Source organism: Chelonoidis abingdonii, chromosome 8 (assembly GCF_003597395.2).
Source record: "Chelonoidis abingdonii isolate Lonesome George chromosome 8, CheloAbing_2.0, whole genome shotgun sequence".
In the NCBI taxonomy this organism is placed as follows: Eukaryota; Metazoa; Chordata; order Testudines; family Testudinidae; genus Chelonoidis; species Chelonoidis abingdonii.
Window position 1 is genome coordinate 25,548,154 of NC_133776.1, and position 20,240 is coordinate 25,568,393.

General features: G+C 41.6%; 1 protein-coding gene across 1 annotated transcript in view; it reads left to right on the top strand.

Annotated features, from left to right (window-relative positions):
• The window catches only part of PLCH1 (phospholipase C eta 1), a 186,254-nt gene that overhangs the window by 11,789 nt on the left and 154,225 nt on the right, over positions 1–20,240 (top strand). The gene's annotated exons all lie outside the window — the stretch shown is intronic.

Genomic DNA, 20,240 nt, shown 5'->3' on the forward strand with positions numbered 1-20,240 from the left:
GTGTGTTTCAGTATGGGGGAGTTTGAAGGGTCAGTGCTGTGCTGAGTGGGAATAGGTGGCTGGACAGTGGGTTCCAACACTCAGAGGAGGATGCTGAATAGGTCTGTGCCCTGAGAATGTGTCTAGGGTCCCCTGGATTGGGACAGTGGCTGGACTCTGTTCAGGCTCCAAGAGCTTGAAGCAACTGGGGAGGTCCAGAGAATAGAGGCTTGGATTCCCCTCACAGCAGTCCTAGTGAATATGACAGTAAGTTCTTTGGGGTAGAGACCATCTTTTTGTTCCATTTGTACAGTGCTTAGCACAGTCGGGTCCTGGTAGGGCTTCTAGGTGCTACCACAGTACAAATAATTAATAATAATAATAATAAAAAATCCTTTGCATTAGATGTGTGGATGAAGGGAGAAAAAAATAACCTGCCTCCAAATCTCCTGTAATGCAAGTGCTTAGCTTCTTGTTGCATGGAGAAGGGAGACCTCTGCTGATCTTCCCACATGCTGCGCAGAGCTGGGTATGTTTGTCAGGTTGAGTTTCAAAATCAGCAAGTTTTTGGAAAATGTTGCGAGTGCAGAACTTAAAATATCACCCAAAATAATTAAAAGATCTCATATGGCAGCCTCACAGCCACACATGGGGTCTGTCAATGGGCACTAACAACACTGCTTGCTGGCTGTGCTGGCCATCCATCATTTCAAAGTTACCCACACTAGATCAGTACAGAATCTGGACTGTTGGGAACCTCGTATACAGACCAGCAGACTCTACAATTATCTACTAAAGCACCTTTAAAAAAACATCTTCAGTCCCCAAAAGGATAGTGAGGGTGGGGAAGACATGCTTATTTTTAATCCCATAATAATCTGCAAAAAAGTAAATGTTGTCAGTTTGACTTTGTGTGGGTTGAATATTTTTTGTAGCTCTACTCTAAATGTTGTGTTTCTGGCTATCTAGGGTCTTCCATTCCCCCTCTGCACCATGTTGTAGCATTAAATATTTGACATCAGGGGTGGCTCTATAATTTGCTGATTGCCTTAGAAAAACTCAATATTATTGGAGAATATGGTATAAACCATAACTAATTATTTTGGGGAAAATTAGTAGCTTTTGCAGTACTGTTACCATTGTTTGACTGTGGGGATTTTTTGCCTTCCTCTGCAGCATCACGTTTGAACACTGTTAGAGATAGGATACTGGACTTGAGAGACTGACACTTCTTATGGTGCCTTTATAGGTTGAGGGTGGTAATATTCTCCCCTGTACTCTTCCATACAGAAATTCACCACTGTCTTGTCTTTTATCTGACACAGCGCTTTTGAAGTGCTCTTGTCCTGGGAATCTTTTCTAATTAAGATGGCAACTTCTCAGGGCAGGCACTAGTCATTTTACTTGGTTGTAAAGCTTCATTCACAAATGGTGCAATATCAATTAATAATAATGGAGGGCCAAATGTTACCTTCTGTGTGAGCAGAAGGAAGCCTGGATCCCAGATTCCACTAAGGAGGGCCTGGGAGACGGAAGAGCGGGCTCCACAGCATCCTCCCCCTCTATTATGACCCACTGAAAGCCTTTCAAGGGAGTTCAAATTCCATGGATAAGAAGAGGACAAAACGGGAGGTGGCTGGGAGATCAGCTGTTCTCTATCAGACTCTTTCCTGCTGCCGTCAAGATATAGTGTGAGGTATTATGATACGACCAAGTCAGCACTAATTTGTGTAGTTTCTCCTGGTGGAGGGTAGACTCAAGTTGGTCAGAGAATCCTTTGCATACATCCTAGTCAGACAAAGGGTGGGGAGGCAGCAGTGAAGATGCACAAAACCTCTGCAGTGATGATCCTCAGTCCTGTCAGCTCTCCTGAAATCCACAGATTTTGGGTGTGTGGTAAACGTCTGTCCCAAATCTGGACTTTAGCGTACAAAATCTGGGTGCTTACTGTGAACCTCCCCCAAGCTTATACCCAGCTTGGATCTTATTTCGCTGCCACCAGCCGAAGTTTTCCAGGGTTTCGGCCCCCTCGGGTTCCCCAAACCTTTCCTTGGGGAACCCCTCCAAGACCCAGAGCCCCTGGGTCTAATCTATCTCATCCTCCAACTTCCCCCCTTTCCTGGGTTAGCCGTGCGATGCTTGTCCTATTCCCTTTTGACAGTACAACCAGAGATGCAATCTAAGCTTCTCCCGAGCTAGCATTAACCTTAGTCAACGCTCACACAAGATATTCACCCCTCCTTTGTCCCCGTAGCCTTTTTCCCGCCCTGGACAATAGGAAGTAAGAACAGAGCTTGGGTTTTTCCTCCCCTCCCTTTCCCGTGAGGGAGACAGATACCTGGTACAGAAATTTCTATCCCTTTGCCTACTAGGAAAGAACTCCCACAAGTTTTAAAAGAAACTTTATATAAAAAAGAAAGAACTTGCATTACTAAACTCTGCATAGAACTTCCATACAGGAATATGCTTATAAGAAAATAGGAATAACCAGTCTGATTTAAAAAATAGCCAATCTGAACCAGTCCAGCAAATCACACCCATGTAATACAAATTAAAGCACATCACAGCCGTTACTTTGTTCTTTGTACTCACACTTGATAGTAGAATATGTGAAAGAAGATGGTTAGAAGAAAAGCTTGTTTACTCACAGCGAGGAAAACAAAAAGAACCCCGAGTTTCCAGTTCCCTCCCGCTTTAAAAAATCCAGGTCTCGATTGGTCTCTGGTCAGGTGTTTGGTTCCCCCTTGTTCACACTTTACAGTAAAAGAAAATTAACCTTACACTATCTAACTTATGACAGGGTGCCAGCCTCTGCCTTTTCTGGAGGAAAACTGCATTTCTCTATTTGAAGAACTGGGTGGAACTTAAAAGACCACAGAACCAGAGTTAACACAGATCATGAATGAGAAATGAGAGTGTGACCAATGCTGGTGGGTGGATTCTTACCAACGTGTATGTTGAACCTCGATATTAGATTAGAACACTTTGTCATTGGCTTTTAATATTTGATTTTCATAGAGTCTGCACTGTTGTTTTATTTAAAAAAACAAAACAACGAGCAAGCTGGATATCAGATGAATTTTCCCACGTCTGCAGAGATGGATCAGAAGAACTGAAAAATTACAAAGAATTGGAAAATCTAAGAGAAACAAGGGAAACCCCACTACAAATTTACCTTTAATTAGCAATGAGTGTCTGGTGGGACAATACTCCACTGAACGAAGAAAGCACAAGAGCAAGTCAGGTCTCCTGTGAACAGGCCTGCTGAGTAAGGAGGCAGAGGGGTGTCATCTTGGAATATGCACAGAAATAGCAGGAGAGAAACAAACTCCATTAGGCTTGTTTGAAGACGGAGAGCAACTGCTAATTCCTTCTGATTCTTGCCAGGGAGTCAGTGTAAATTCTTCCTAATCCTTCCTCAGCAACAATTTGTGCTGACAAATGCTTTTTATGGACTCCTAGAGCAAGCCGAGAGTAACTGAGAACAACAAGTCCATTAAATAATGAATTAAATAAAGTAAACCCTCTTAAAGGTTGTCATTTGTAACCTCAGGTAGGAAATGACCATTACCTTTGCTAAATGCTCTCATACAGCTCACGGCTTCCAACCTGCTCCAGATAGAGAATTCTGAGGAATACAGGAGGGGCAAGGCAGCTTAGGAGCCAAATGGCCATGGAGTTCTACAGCCAGTGTGCCTGCCCTGGTTTTGATACACCGACTGTAACCTTATGGAGAATGTTGGCTGCAATATACAGTTTCTATGTTGTTCCTCAATAAGCTATTAGGAATGGGATAGACTATCATACTGGCACCTGTAGTGTCTCGGGCCATTCCTCTATATCAGTGTTTCCCAAACTTGGGATGCCACTTGTGCAAGGGAAGCCCCTAGCGGGCCAGGCAGGTTTGTTTACCTGCCGCGTCCGCAGGTTCGGCCGATTACGGCTCCCACTGGCTGTGGATGCTGCTCCGGGCCATGGGAGCTGCTGGAAGCGGTGGCCAGTACGTCCCTCGGCCATGCACTGCTTCAGCACTCGCCACTTGGCCTAGAGAGTTGAACCGCAGCAATGGGAGCCGTGATTGGCTGGACCTGCGGCAGGGCAGGTAAACAAACTGGCTCGACCCGCCAGGGGCTTTCCCTACATAAGGGGCGTCCTAAGTTTGGGAACCACTGCTCTATATTATAGATGACCACAACTGTGATTTTCCCCTTTTTAGACCCCCCCAAGCAATTTCCTAAGGATGCCCTGGGCTGGGAAAAGTGGGCAACCTTGCCCAAGTGCTTCTGAGGGAGGGTTTACAGTGTGGCAAGAGGTCAGAGGAAATTGGATAGCATTATGATGTGACAGATGGTCAGGGAAATAGGGGAAGGCAACGTAATCACAATTTAGCTATTTCAGTTTGCCAGTTTCTTGTCTGAAATAAACAAACTGAAAACTACAGTTGGGAAAGTGACCTTTTGAACATTCTGGGACCTGGTGTGTAGTTGGCCTGCTTTTCCATTTATTATGGTTGCTGTCATTTGCTGCAACTGTATGAATGAAGAATCCGTATTAACATAAACATAAGACCTCACATTCATTCCTACATTTCTGGAGCTCCAACCCTCTGGTTAAGAATAGTATTTGACACCATTTAAAAAAAAAAAAAAGGCAAAAGTATCAGTAGAAAGGGGGGAAAAAAAGTCACTTTGTCTCCACCTGTCAGATAAACGTGCACTGCCAAATAGCATGTAAATGCACCCAAATAAATCCTAAAGCTAAACTTTCTTAGGCTTGACTGTGAAGGGCTTCCTACTGCTCCCACTGAAATCAATTGATTTCATTGCCAATAGGATGAGGCCCTAAGTGTTTCTCACTTCTACCATTGAATCTTGGCCATAAAATGTTCTTTGTCATTTTTTCCAGAGATGAAGTTTGTTTACAGAGCATAATTCCTGTCACTGTAACTTAAAGAGAAGAGAGAATAATATGCTGGACATGTTTCTCTTTTCTTTGTTTATACGAAAGCAAGATTTTAAATTCCCAAATGTTATTACTATCCTCATTGTAAAACAAATAGCTTCCATTGTATAGTCACCAGCACCCTTTATTGCTGACTAAATTATTACAGCTACAAAACTGATTTTCTAGTAAAACCATAGAGTCAAATTATCTACTCCTATATGCTTTGTTGCATAGATGCTGTAACTAGGGGTGCTACTGCACCTCCTGGCTTGAAAGTGTTTACAGTTTGGTTCAATGGCTCTCAGCAACCCAACTATACAAATTGTTTCAGCACACAGGCATTGTGTTTCTCTTTTGCACTAAAGAATAGATCTTACATATTCTGCATTTGTCCTACATGCATAACTTCATTGATGTCTATATGGCGCTTGTTCTGAATGTTAAATGAGTGCAGAATATTTTCCACAGATCCGTAGTGCTGATCAGAGGGTAGTTTTGCACAGAAAATATATGGAGCCCATCAAATTATACATTGCCGGTTCAAATTCAGCCCAGTTAAATAATGAGCAAAACTTGTCACCATCTAGTGGGTGTCTGGAGGCCTAAGTGAAGGAAGTAAGTGGTCCTTATTCATATTTTAGTGGGACAGTTGGGTACATAACAAAAGCCACCACCATAGTCAGTGAATACTCAAGATGCCAGTTATTGCTATCAACTTAATAGTTACTCCAGACTAGGTTTCACTAAAAACATGTTCAAGGACAATGAAAAGTCCTGTATTTGTAAGCAACATTCAGTTTTTATGTCTCAGTCTTTTTTAGTTATGTTCCGTTCACATTTAGATATCTACCTTCCAGGACAACTACAGCAAACTTTTTCAGCTGATATGGTGGTTACTACGTCTTGTAGATATAGTAAAAAAAAATACTACTTATAATCTGCTTAGTGCAACAGCTAGTCTTCTTGCAAAGGTTTGAAGGTTGTTTTACCAGAAGCAGCTGTGTGATTTATTAATTAAATACATTGGTTAGTAAAAACATGGGCTAGAAATGACAGATCCTTTTCTTGCATTTCACAATAAGGCAGATCGGCTCTCAGGTCTATGGGTGATTATAAATTTTAATGCAAGGAGCAGCATGTTAAATATACTGTAATTTGCCACTCGGTAACAAAGCAAGGTGAGAGTGTAACTGGGTTTCACTGTTTAGCAGTCTTGTGCAAGTAACGTCTTCCCTCTCACTCAGGGCCAGCCTACAACATTTTGGCACTGGGGCGGGGAGCTCAAATGACGCCCCGGTGCCCCCTCGTTTGGGCCAAAACTTTGAAAGGTCTCAATTCTGCCTTCTTCCTGTTCTTCTACTCCTCATGGTACTGCTCTGCCACCCACCCCAATAAAGGAGAATTAACAACTTAAAATACATTGTTCAAAAATTTTAAGTAACACTTAACGTTCAAATGTCTGAACAGCAAATGTAACTTTTCTTGTCTGCATAGTAAACACTGGCATTTTTATCTGTTTGAATAATCAAAGTGGTGCTTTTCATGCCTTCTTGATTGCAAAGATTTGAACTGCTTCCTGAAGGTCCACGGTCTGGGCCAGCTCATGCTTTGTTGAGATGGTTTCAAGGTCAAGCAGCCTCTCCTGTGTCATTGTTGAGCATAGATGTGTTTTTATTAACTTCAGCTTGGAGAAGCTGCGTTCTCCGCTGGCAACTGTTACAGGAAGTTTTTGAGGTATGCGCAGAGCAACAAAAGCATTTAGAAAGAGGATGGTCATCTTATTTGAGCATATATATATTCCAGAGCAGCCTTTGGAGTTGATCCTGCTGAAATGTATCTTGAAAGGGCTTTCAGTTCATCACCTAAATCACTCGCATCAATATCACGCATGTTATCATGCCCTGCATTGCTGGTGTAGGTCTTCTTCAGGTATAGTGAGGAGTTTTGGAATATCATACAACATCCAGGGGCGGCTCCAGGTACCAGCGCATGAAATGCATGCCTGGGGCGGCAAGCCGCAGGAGGCTGCCTGCTGGTCACCATGAGGGCAGCAGTCAGGCTGCCTTTGACAGTGTTTCTGCAGGAGGTCCACCGGTCCCGTGGTTTCGGCGGCAATTCGGAGGCAGGTACGCCAAAGGCGCGGGATGGTGGACCTCCTGCAGGTGCGCCGCTGAAAGCCGCCTGACTGCCATGCTTGGGGCGGCAAAATACATAGAGCCGCCCCTGACAACATCCCAAATATACTACTGTGTTCCTTGAGCTGCATGAAACATTCTTCAGCTGACTGTATTGCACAATCTAGTACCTGGTTAAAGAATTCAACTTTGAATTGTTGTTTGGGGTCTCTTATGGGATTATCCCGTGCCTCATAATCAAAATGTCTCCTTCGGTGACTCTTGTGTTCTTGAATGGGTGGGAAAATAGCTTCAGTGTGAAGTTCCTCTGCCAACTTCTGTGCACTCTTCAGAACATTTTGAAATCCCTCATCTGACTGGTAAGAGTGTAGGTATGACTTTGTCTAGTTGTTCCATTGCTCCAGATATATCAAGGTTAACACCTTGGAGTCTCTTGCTTACAACATTTATTTCAGACAGTATGTCATGCCACAACACTAAGCCACACAGAAATTGAAGTTATGTATGTTTCTGGTGAGTCCATTTCCTCTGCCACTGTTTCTCCATGAACGGTTCCTGTCATAGCATTATACTCCATAATGGCAACTATGTCATCATCTATCTCCTCAATTGGTGTTTGATAGGCTTTATCGCCTCCACTTGATTTTCCCATTGTGTGGCACTCAGTGGTTTCAGTGTCAGAGAGGATGTTCTCAGATGTTGCTTCAAAATTTGCCATCCATGAGTTGATGCAGAGAAAAATACATAGATGTTTTGAATTACATTAAAAAGTTCAGCAGCCTCACTAGAAGCTGATGCTGCATCACTTACCACCAAGTTCAATGAATGAGAACTGCAAGGGACAAAAAAAAGCTCGAGGGTTTAACTCTCGGATCCGTGTCTGCACTCCTCTGTTCTTTCCTCTCATGTTGCCACCATTATCGTAGCCCTGACCTCTCATGTCAGTTGTCGCAATTCCCATATCTTCCGGCTTTTTAAGAACAACATTTGTCATACAGCTCCTATAGTATCATCAATGTCAGTAAATTCTAGAAAATGCTCTCTGATAGTCACCACTGCAGGGACATTTCACTAGGTTCTGTTGTTACAAAACACACCATTAAAGTCATTTGTTCCATATGGCTGATATCAGGTGTGCACTCCAGAATAACAGAGTAATATCTGCTGATTTCAGATCTGCCGCAATCTTCTGTTTAACTTTTGTTGCATAACTGTATGATCTCATTTTGAATTGTTTTTCACAAGATAGTGGTGTGTATAAATTTCTTGCGTTGTGACTCTTCTTAGATGCTCCTGGAGTACAGCAGTTCCACAATTTTAAGGAAGTTTCCATTGTTTGGCACGTACAGCTGATCTGAAGTGCCACTCAGTGCTAAATTTTGGTTAGCAAGCATTCTCACAATGGCAAGGAGCTTTTCAGAACATTTTGCCAGTAAAGATCAGCATCAAGAGAAGACTGCACCAGAGTCTCATCTATGGTGGCCTTTAACTTTAGTCACATCTCAAGCTCTTTCCACCTATGGAATGCTCTCTGGTAATTTGCTGCTTCTCATGGCATGCCAGATTTCTAGCCAGAATTTTTCCAGTCCTTTGTTCCTGTAGAACCCAATGTGGGCTGAGAACATTAGACTGGAAGCATTTGCAACAAAAACAGTATGCAGCATTCTGGGTTTTTGAGTACATAAGCCATGGTCTGTGCACTTTGTCACCATTGGGGATTTCATGCCAATAATGCGTTGGATGGAAACTTCTATTTTCATTGTCTTTTGGGAACATGAAGCTTTTCACTTGCTGTAGCCCATGCAGTACAAGAAAGTCCCTCAGGCTACTGCTCAGTGGGTCCCCACAGTCCTGGATCATCTAGACTTAAGGACTAAACTCAAGCAGCAGCTGTTTCTTGTGCCTCCACAACACTCTCTCTGATCTCTTTTTCTTCAGGAATGTGCATGGTTACATCCGTTTGAGATGGAGATAATGGATGCTGGTCAGCAGCTGCCAGGTCACCTGCACTCTGACCAAAGTGGAATATCAGGCAATCTACTACACTCATCCTCACTGGGGCCGGAAGGCTCACGGAACATTTGTGTCTATGTAAATCTCAGGAGAGCTCCTTCCTGCTTAGCTAGAAAAGCTTCCTTTGCTTTCCTTCTTTTCTGATGCTGCCCAGAGGGGCATTTTCTTCTTTCACATGCATGAACTTGCTGTTCTGTGCAGTAATAAGTGGCTCTAACACTCAACTGAAGAGGAACAAATAAGCAGGCTGGTAGCAGGGCCTGAGTGAAGGGAAGATAATCAGTGTCTTAAGGGCCTAAACTGGCTCCCACTACTCAGTTGACTGCTTGTTCTCCCTCTGGCTAGAAACTTGGCATGCCATGAGAAGGCAGCAAATTACCAGAGAGCATTCCATAGGTGGAAAGAGCTTGAGATGTGACTAAAGTTAAAGGCCACCATAGATGAGACTCTGGTGCAGTCTTCTCTTGATGCTGATCTTTACTGGCAAAATGTTCTGAAAAAGCTCATGCCATTGTGAGAATGCTTGCTAACCAAAATTTAGCACTGAGTGGCACTTCAGATCAGCTGTACGTGCCAAACAATGGAAACTTCCTTAAAATTGTGGAACTGCTGTACTCCAGGAGCATCTAAGAAGAGTCACAACGCAAGAAATTTATACACACCACTATCTTGGAAAAACAATTCAAAATGAGATCATCAAGTTATGGCAACAAAAGTTAAACAGAAGATTGCGGCAGATCTGAAATCAGCAAGATATTACTCTGTTATTCTGGAGTGCACACCTGATATAAGCCATATGGAACAAATGACTTTAATGGTGTGTTTTGTAACAACAGAACCTAGTGAAATGTCCCTGCAGTGGTGACTATCAGAGAGCATTTCTAGAATTTACTGACATTGATGATACTATAGGAGCTGGTATGACAAATGTTGTTCTTAAAAGCCGGAAGATATGGGAATTGCGACAACTGACATGAGAGGTCAGGGCTACGATAATGGTGGCAACATGAGAGGAAAGAACAGAGGAGTGCAGACACGGATCCGAGAGTTAAACCCTCGAGCTTTTTTTTGTCCCTTGCAGTTCTCATTATTGAACTTGGTGGTAAGTGATGCAGCATCAGCTTCTAGTGAGGCTGCTGAACTTTTTAATGTAATTCAAAACATCTATGTATTTTTCTCTGCATCAACTCATGGATGGCAAATTTTGAAGCAACATCTGAGAACATCCTCTCTGACACTGAAACCACTGAGTGCCACACAATGGGAAAATCAAGTGGAGGCGATAAAGCCTATCAAACACCAAATGAGGAGAATAGATGATGACATAGTTGCCATTATGGAGTATAATGCTATGACAGGAACCGTTCATGGGAGAACAGTGCAGAGGAAAATGGACTCACCAGAAACATACATAACTTCAAATTTCTGTGTGGCTTTAGTCAGGTGGATTCAGGGAAGCAGCAGGAAACAGGAAGCTACCTGAGAAGCTGGTGTTAATCAGTCCAGGCTCCTGGGGGTGCTAGACAGGTACATAAGAGGCTCTTCCTCCTCTCTCTCCCTGCAGCTCCTGCTGCTTTCTGTTATTTCCTCTCACTTTTCTCCTCCTGTTGTGTCTCTTGGGTCCTCCTTCCTCCAGCACAGCACTCCACCATCTCTGTGCATCTAAAGCAGAGAGAATACATATGCACCAGCTGCAGACACACTTTTTCTACACTCTGGGTCCTAATGGCACCCCCCGCATAGTCTGGCACCTGAGGTGGCCGCCTCAGTTCGCCTCATGGTAAGGCCAGCCCTGTTCTCACTTATGGTTCTCTCAGCAAATATTGTTATAAAATCCAAGAGAAATTTGAATAATCCCAATCTTTGGATTGTGTGACAGCATATTCTAGGATATTAGAGAGACAAGATGGGTGAGGTAATATCTTTTATTGAATCAACTTCTTTTGATGAGAGAAACAAGCTTTTGAGCTGCAGAGAGCTGAAGAAAAGCTTGCTCTTCTGTCTCTAAGCTCTCTTACCAACAGAGGTTGGTCCAATAAAATATATTACCTCACTCACCTTGTCTCTCTAATATGCTGGGACTGACACAGCTACAGCAACACTGCACATTCTAGGATATGAGAGTAAAAGTACCATGCTGTCCTATGTTCCTCTGTTTTGGCTTTACCAAGCATTTTCTCTGCTCATTTAGAGCCAGATTCTGCCACCCATACTCATCTAAAATAGACACCCAGTCCACCATGAATAAAGATAACAGAATCTGGCCTTTAGAAATGTAGGGCTCGATCCTGAAAATGCTGTATTCACATGAGTAAGACGATGTAGGACTAGGTCCCTAGTGTAGAACCTAATTTACACAGCCAAGCAAACTGTACGAAAATAGTATTAATAAAAACATGGTTCTGGCTAACATGGTCCCTCCTACTGCATGCATATGGTCTAAGTACAGGAATATCAGCTGAGCAACACTGGTTCCATTTCTGACTTTGCCAGAGATTTCCAGTCATACTCTGGATAAGTCACTTAACCTATCTGTACGTTAGTTTCCCCATCTATAAAAGGAGACCAATAATACCAATTACACAGACATGTAAATTTCTCAAACACTTTGAGATTCTCCAATGGAAGGTGCTGTACAAGTGCAAAGTATTTTCATTATTTCTGTCTTTGTGTATTCTAGGGCAGTTGAGAGAAACACATTACACACATTAGTGGGGCTGCACCAAGTAAAAATCTGCACAGAATATAGCCTGCCATCATACATTTGTAAGTTTGACTTTCGTGATAAAAAGATTGTGCTATATTATTTGTATTAGGTGAATTGAAAAATACTATTTGTTTTGTTTTTTACTGTGCACATATTTGTAATAAAATATAATATAAAATGAGCTCTGTACACTTTGTATTCTGTGTGGTAATTGAAATCAATATATTTGAAAATTTAGAAAACATCCAAAATATTTAAATAAACGATATTCTATTATTCTTTAACAGTGCAATTAAATCATGATTAATTTTTTTAATTGCACGATTAATTACAATAAATTTTTTTAATCACTTGACAGCCCTACTTTTTGCCAAATCAAGTTCAATGGCATATGTTACAAACTGTGCTTAACATTAGGCTTTTATTAAGAGAATGGATATTTGGGTTGGTATGAATCTGGTTGTGCTTCTCCCTGACCTTTCAACTAGAAAAAGGGCTGGGTTACCATAAGATCTTCACATATGGGTGTCCAGTAATCACATTAAAGTACTCAGATTAAAGAGAAATTACTTTTATAAGTATTTCATTCCATTCAGTATTAAATATCTGATATTTAAAAAGTTACTTGCACAATTGTGCTTAACTGTGGGATTGCACATATGAATCGAATATTTGCGTAAGCAAATAGATATATACACACAACCAGAGTAATTGCATATGCCCAACTTTTTAAAAAAATCAGGCCTTTAAATTTGAGGAAAATGTTGGACGAAAATATTTTACTTATTTTGTCACACTTGTCATTTCTAAAGTGTGTGTGTGTGTGTGTGTGTGTGTGTGTGTGTGTGTATATGAGAAAAAGAAAGTGGTCTGAAGTCAGCAGAAACTAATTTATCTACTCATCTAGTTGTAAACCCCTATTATTTCAATTGCTATATGTCCCTTGATATGAATTATTTACATTAAAAAGTCGCTAATTATCTAGATAAATTCTTTATCCCCCATTTCACTGGGATAAATGTGGATCTATTCTAATTATTTTGATTATTATTTTATTACATGAACTGAAACTAACAAGAAGCAAACCCCACAGTGAAATCTATAGCTTAATTATGTTGAATTCTGATGCCATTTGCTAGGGTTATGGCTTATTAGGTGCAGCAGTTCCCATTTGTCCTTTCTTGTTCTTGTTTAACTCAAGGTCATTTTTAATGAGTTTTTAATGTCTCTTAAAATCATGCCAGATGCTCATTCTCTTGTGAAACTAGTCCACATTTTAATGACACCAGTAAATAAAGTACACTCAAATGGAGTGTACTGAATCAAGTGCTTATCTATTTTATTGCAAGGTGTATAACACATTAATGAAGAATTAGATTCTGAATTGTCCCATGCACAAGAAGGCGAGGTTGCGGGGAAGAGGAGTGGGAACCAGTAACCTCCATTATTAGTTGTATTCACAGTCATTGCACATGGCTAGCTAGCATGCACTGTGCCAACTATGGGAAGGAACGATCAGTTGTGAGCATAGATATCTTCTTGCCCTCACATTACAGCAGCAGAGCAAAGCCATCGTAGGGGGTGAGGCTGCTCTGACCTATGCTTCCCCTGTGTTGGTGTACCCTTGAGCTCCTGTACAAAGAGCTGTGATTTAAAGCTATAATTTAATGCTAACTGTAGAACCATTGGTAAGGGGACACATAAGTAAATGGTAATTTCTTTTATAAAATAAGTAAGTTCTAGCAAACTGAATTTGAAGATAAATTGGTTTTGCTCAGGTAATAATGCCTTTTTGTGAAGTATCTTTTACAAGTGTTCTTAGCTGAAGTCTGTGAATGTTCCTGTCCTTGGAAGGCTTTGTGAATTACAGTACTCAAGGTACCAGAATAACCCTCGCTGACTCTCACATGACTTCTAGTTGATTCATTTTTATTGAAAGAATAGTTCCTTTGACTTCATGTATTTCTAGAGGCTGCTTCACAGAATCAATCACTGAGCTGACCTTAGGTGTTAAGTTAATGTATTGTGATTGGCCTCTTTTTGCTGAGGTAGGACGGTAACAGAGATCTGTCTTGTGCCAGTTCAGGGGCTGCTGATCCCTGAATTTTGCCTCTTGTGAAATAGCGACATTACAGCTAAACTACAGCACCAGCTACTGATTACTTCAGAAGATTGTTTCATGTAAGTTAGGCCTAAACTACACACAGATTTTGTACTAATGTAACGATAATGGCTATGGAGGTGATTTTTATATTGAAAAAGTTATATGGTACAACCACCAATATAGATGCAATTATACCAGTATAAACAATGGTACAGTTTATTCCTCTTTACGTACAGAATAAACTGTATTGATATAACCATTTTTATACTGTTATAACTGAGTCCACATTAGGAGGATTGTACCACTTTAAGTAGACCTGTATTGTTAAAGAACAACTTTTGTGTGCAGACAAGCCTTTAGTATTTGCCGTAATATTTTTTAGTCTTCAGGGAAGAGACCATTCTTTTACTCTTTGTTTGTACAGTCTATGGTACCTGGGCCCTGATCCTGACTGGGGCTTCTCAGAGCTACCATAATACAAACAATAGTATAGATGAAAACGAAAGTACTTTTTGGAGGATTTTCTCAAATGTGAATTAGTTAGATTTCCTGTATAATTCTGTCTACATCTCTAATGTTGCAAAGAGCGCCTTTTTTTTTTTTTTTTTTTTTTTTTTTTTTTTTTGTAAGAGTTTCCTGTGGTGTGGGAGAATCCTTTGTGCTAAGAACAAAAGGGGATATTGTATCAGCGTGGGACACAAAATAAGAGCTAGGCTGAAGCATTTCTTTGAAAGAGACTAAATGTATATTGGAAGTAATATTTTTGTTACAAATCCCCAGACAATGTGAACTCTGTGGGTGCTGGAAGAGGCTAAGAAAAGATATTTTCTTTCTCACATAATCTTGGTGATGAAGGATTGATAAATAAAATGTACTTTCTTAATTTCTTAAAACATGACTTAGTTTTATCTTTTTCTCATTACCTGATCATTAGCCTACAATTTTAATCTGATGTAACATGAGTGTGTATGATCTGTATCACCCCCAAACTTTGGGAAAACCTGGACTGGAATTTCCCAGCTTGGTCTCCTTATTAATTATAACTAGGAGAATGATTTTACTTCAGCAGTTTTAATGAAAATTCATGTGTGATAAGGGCAAAAACTGAAGACATATAGAAGAACACAACCACCAGCAGAAGTCACAGGTATTGTTGCTTAGTACCCCATACAATCTTAATAGATTTAATTTTTAGTGTAATTAACCACATATTAGTGTAGGTTACTAACCTCCCTAGTACATTCCCGAGGGAGACTTTTAAACCTATTATATTGGGATAAGACAGAAAGAGACCACATCAGAACACACCAGTATTTGACAAGTATCAGAGGGGTAGCCGTGTTAGTCTGGATCTGTAAAAGCAGCAAAGAGTCCTGTGGCACCTTATAGACTAACAGACGTATTGGAGCATGAGCTTTTGTGGGTGAAGACCCACTTAGTCGGATGCAGTATTTGACAGCTATCAAAAGGAAAGTTACTTAAATTATCACTGGTTTCAGAGTGGTAGCCGTGCTAGTCTATATCAGCAAAAACAACGAGGAGTCCTTGTGGCACCTTAGAGACTAACAGATTTATTTGGGCATAAGCGTTAGCCCAGAAAAGCTTAACGCTTATGCCCAAATAAATTTGTTAGTCTCTAAGGTGCCACAAGGACACCTCTTTGTTTTTAAATGATCACTGTTGGTCACAGAATTTCCCAGAGGCAGCAAAACTCAATTTTAGAGTAAAGACAAACTTTGAAAGATAAATAAAGAGGCCTAACATACCTGCCTAACTAAACCCCCAGGGAGAAAACAAAGTACACTTGTAGTTTTTATTAGTTATCCATTCTGTTGCACAACAGAAGCATGCATAAAAAGTATATTATCACCTATTCAGTGCTAATTCTCTGACATTTTAATCAACAGTACACAAAGACCACTTTTACCATACCAACCTACCCAGCAGCTTCAGAGTAACATCCTGAGTCCCACAGGAAGAAACTTTTTACAAACACACACTAACTGCTCCCCTCCCTGGAATGAAAATGTACTGTATCTAGTTCATGAAATCAGTGGCAAAAATCCTGTTGACTTCAATAATAGCAGGATTGGGTCCAGGGTCGTGACTCCTCCATCATAAAAAATAGACAGAAAATTCATCAAATGAGCTACAAAAAACTTCGGCTGATAATGAGATGAAAAACCCAGAAGTAGCAATGACTCCAAATTTTTAAAAGTTTGTATACCCAAGAAGAATGTGCAAAACACCCCTTTAAAAATTGGGGTCAAAAACTTCACATAATAAAAATAAAGAAAAATTAACATCATTTTATGCACAGACAATGCTTTCTGCTCTCTCTCTTCTTTCTCCCTAAATATTATGCATGGTTTTCTTCCTTACTTTTCCCAAACAATCTGTTTTCTAATTCTGATAGTGTGTAAACACCCTCCAGCATTGTCCCCTGCACTGAAAGAAAACCCATCAAAATCTTTAACACCTTCAATGTGTAAGTAGAAAATACAAAACTCTTTGTGAGGTCTAAAATGTTTGTAGAGCTGCGGAGGTGCTTTCTGCTTAATTTGCTTTTTACAACTAATCATTCCATGGATGCTGTTGTGAGACAGTGGATGGCTCTTCCAGGCAGCCATGCAGAGCTTTCCTGAGAGGAGGAGTGACTTTTTAGCCAAGCTTGTACAAAGTCTTTTCCACACATGAATCCTTTTGTCTGTGGTCATTTCAAAGAGGTTTATGACTCAGGTCTGGAGACTGTAGGGTGTGTTCAGGTTAAAAAAATAAAAAATCAAATCAAATCTGAGGTCCTATTCTCCTACTAGGGGATATGCAGTCTTGTCAACCCCAAGGCTTCAAAAACATGAAATTGGCTTAAATTATGTGGTTGGCTTAAAGATCACAAGATTTTTTAAAATTGCTGTTTTGGAGAGACCTGACTTTTAATTTTCACACTTTTTATGGAAACCTTCCATCTTTTTAATTATTTGTGTATCTCATGGTAGCACTAAAATCAGGAATGAGCCCTGTTGTGGTAGGTGCTCTACAAGCAGAGTGGTGGATCCCTGCCCTGAAGAGCTTATAGTCTAGGTGAAAGATGGACACAGTGTGAAGGGTTGGGGATGGGAAAACAATTACATATATATAAAAAATGTATTCATAAATTTCATTTTTTTTCAATTTTGTAATTTACATAAGTAAAAGACAGCAACTGTCCCTCAGTCAGCTCCCCCAGCAGCCCCTCAGTCTAGCTATGAAATGGTGACTGATTTCTTGTAGGAGCTGTGGCAGAAGTGTGGCTCTAGAAGAGATTTGACGGAGAAGGAGGAGCAGCCTTACAAATCAGTTCAGAGTGTTTTAGGATAAGAGGCAGCATGGAAGACAGGGGAAGAAAAGATGAAGGTGTTTGCAGGAGGAGCAGAGAAGAAGGTAGCTGAAGCAGGCAGCACTGGACGAGTGCAGGCGGGAGGGTGATAACTAGGTGACGAGCAAGTTTACAGGAAGGGGGAAGAGCTGTGGCAGGCTTTGAAGGTAAAGACAGGAAGCTTGTACTCCATATGATGGGAAACTAGAAGCCAGTGGAAGGACTGGGGGGTTGCAGAGCAATAGTCTAAGGAGATTATTTTAGCAGCAGGATTTTGTCTGAATCAGAGAAGAGCATTTATATTCATTTGTGCATGTGGAGGAAAATTCAACCTGGAACAAACACAAAATGCAAGCACGGCAAAAGGGGAGAAGGGGACCTCTTCCTTCTGCCAGACTGAACCTTTCCCTCTCAGCCCCTTTCCTTCCCTAGACATGAGCATTCAGCAGCTCATTTTATTATTGTTTGTATTAATCATGTTATTACAGTAGTGCCAAAGAGCCAACCAAGAGTGGTGCCCCATTGTGCTAGCTGCTGTACAGAGAGTCATAGATGCTCCCTGCCCCGAAGAGTTTACAATCTAAAAAGAGCAGACAGACACATGGTAGGGGAAGAGGTGGAACACCTACGCAGAGTGAACTTTGTGATGGCAGTTACATATTTGTGGAGGGTGAGGGGGAGATGGGTTTACTTAGGAGGGAGGGAAGTGAGCGGGAGAGGAGAACATGAGCAGGTGAGGAGTGAAGCTGACTGAAGAGACTGAGGGTGTGAGGAGTGGAGCAAACAGCCAGTCAGCTCAGGGCAGAGAAAGTCCAGCTAAAACTGTAGAAAGTTCTTTGAATGTGCTGAGGTCCTTGCTTTCCCTGCTCCTGCTCCTACCAGCTGGAGTCTCTTGCTTGCTGCTATGTGCAGTTTTCTCCTAAGGCCACATGGTGGTGGGGAGAGGAGGCACCCACCATCCTGGGGATGAGATGAGCAGAGACCTCATCGAAAGGGGCAGGAACTCAGCGCTGCTGCAGAGCATACTGCAGGCTCCTCCCCTGCAAAGGGGACTGTTCTGCTGGACACTGGGGAGGATGCTGCACTGCTGAGATTACTCCTTCTACTGCTGTTCCCCTTTTCTAGCACCTGCCTGGATTATGACTCCTTACTGTACCCCGTGGGGAAAGGAGGAGGAAGTGGGAGAGGTGGAGAGACTGCTGGTGCCATATAGCCAATTCAATGGCCTTGCCTGCCTTAGGACATTGCCCCATTCAGGAGTACAGAAGAGGCATACAGAAAAGGCAGGCTGCAGCATCTAGTGTTAGAGAGATAGGGTGGTCCAGTGGTTAGGGCACTAACCTAGGACTTGAGACACCTGGGACTTGAGACACCCGGATTATGTTCCCTGCTTTGCCACAGATGTCCTGTGTGACCATAGGTAAGCCACTTAGTCTCTCTGTGCCTCAGTGCCCCTCTGTAAAATGGGGTAACAGCACTGCTCTGCCTCGGAGGTCTGATGAGGAAGGTACATTAAAGATTGTATGGAGCTCAGTTACTATGGTGTCGGGGACCATATAAGTGTCTTAGTGAGGAAGCTGGAGGCAGGTCAGTCAAAATTCTTGGGTTTACCTGCTGCTAGCTCATGCTAATGCTGATTGACAATAGAGTGAATGCTGGCTATAAGGTGCCAGATTTTCAAATGCTGAGCAACCACAACCGAGGCCAAATTTTCAAAAGAGCTACAATCCCCTTGAGGCACTAAAATAATTGGTCAGATTTTATTATTACTACAGTGCCTAGTAGCCCTAGTCATGGACCAGGACCACATCAAAAGTGTTTAGCATCCAGCCCCCATTTTCATCTTGGGGGGGTACTTTGGAAAATCTGGCTGCTTATTTGATGCCTAAATGGATGCCGACCTCTTGAAAATGTGATCCTAATAGGGGTGCTGAGCTCTGTTGGAAATCTGATCTTTAGTGTTATGAATAACAAAGTCCACTGTGAAGGGAATATTCATGACAGATCTATAAACCCCTTTATTTGACAGGTTGAGCCTTAACCAAGTCTGTACTAACAGGCCCTGCTATGATGGGATGGATTTTGCAAGGCCCATTTCTAATTAAGAAAAGGTTGGAATTCTTCAAAAATGAAATTAGGAAAATGGTTTGAATAAATAAAGCCTTGTTTTGAGATATATCCACTAGCTTTTTAAGAGTTACATTTTATCTTCTCTGTCCATGTCTGCACTAGCGAGCTTGCAGTGGCACAGCTGTACGCATGCAGCTCGCTGCTGTAAGATCACTCATGTAGCTGCTCTATACTCTCTTGTCAACATAATAAAACCACCTCAACCAGCAGCGGTAGCTATGGCAACTAGCGAAGCTCTCCCACTGACAGCTATGCACACCACCACTTATGCAAATGAAACTTATGTTGCTCAGGGTAGTGTTTTTTCGGCACCCCAGAGCGACATAAGTTTTGCTGACATAAATGGTAGTGTAGACATGGCCTCTGATCCCTGAAAATAATAGTTACAACTGTTTACATTGTCTTCTCTTGTAGCAATGGAACACAAGCACTGAAGGACTGATTTTTTTCTCAGCTACACAGGTTTTTCACATAGCTTGTCTTTGTTTAAAATTTGATTAGAGTCAATTTCATTTTAATTGACTCATAAATATTAATAGGCTGATTAAGCAAAATTGGCTGCTGGAGCTATTAAGTTCTGAGAAATTTCTGGGCCCTGTTATAAGAAAGGTTATTGTCTGTTCTGAGGGCTATCACTGCTAGCATTCTGTAGTAAATTCCCCTTGAAGAGTCTCTTGATAGGCTTGCTCCTGCCGCTCTTGAAAACCCACACTACCTTCAACTGGAGCAGGATTGGACCCTCAGTCCTAACGTGAGTGGGTATTTTTCCAGCTGCCAGAATGTCAGTCAGCTGGGGAGCCACTGTAAAGGGGCCATGGCCTGAAGTTTTTGGGTCACCCTGACTGACTACTTTTTTCCAGAGGTCAGCCAAAG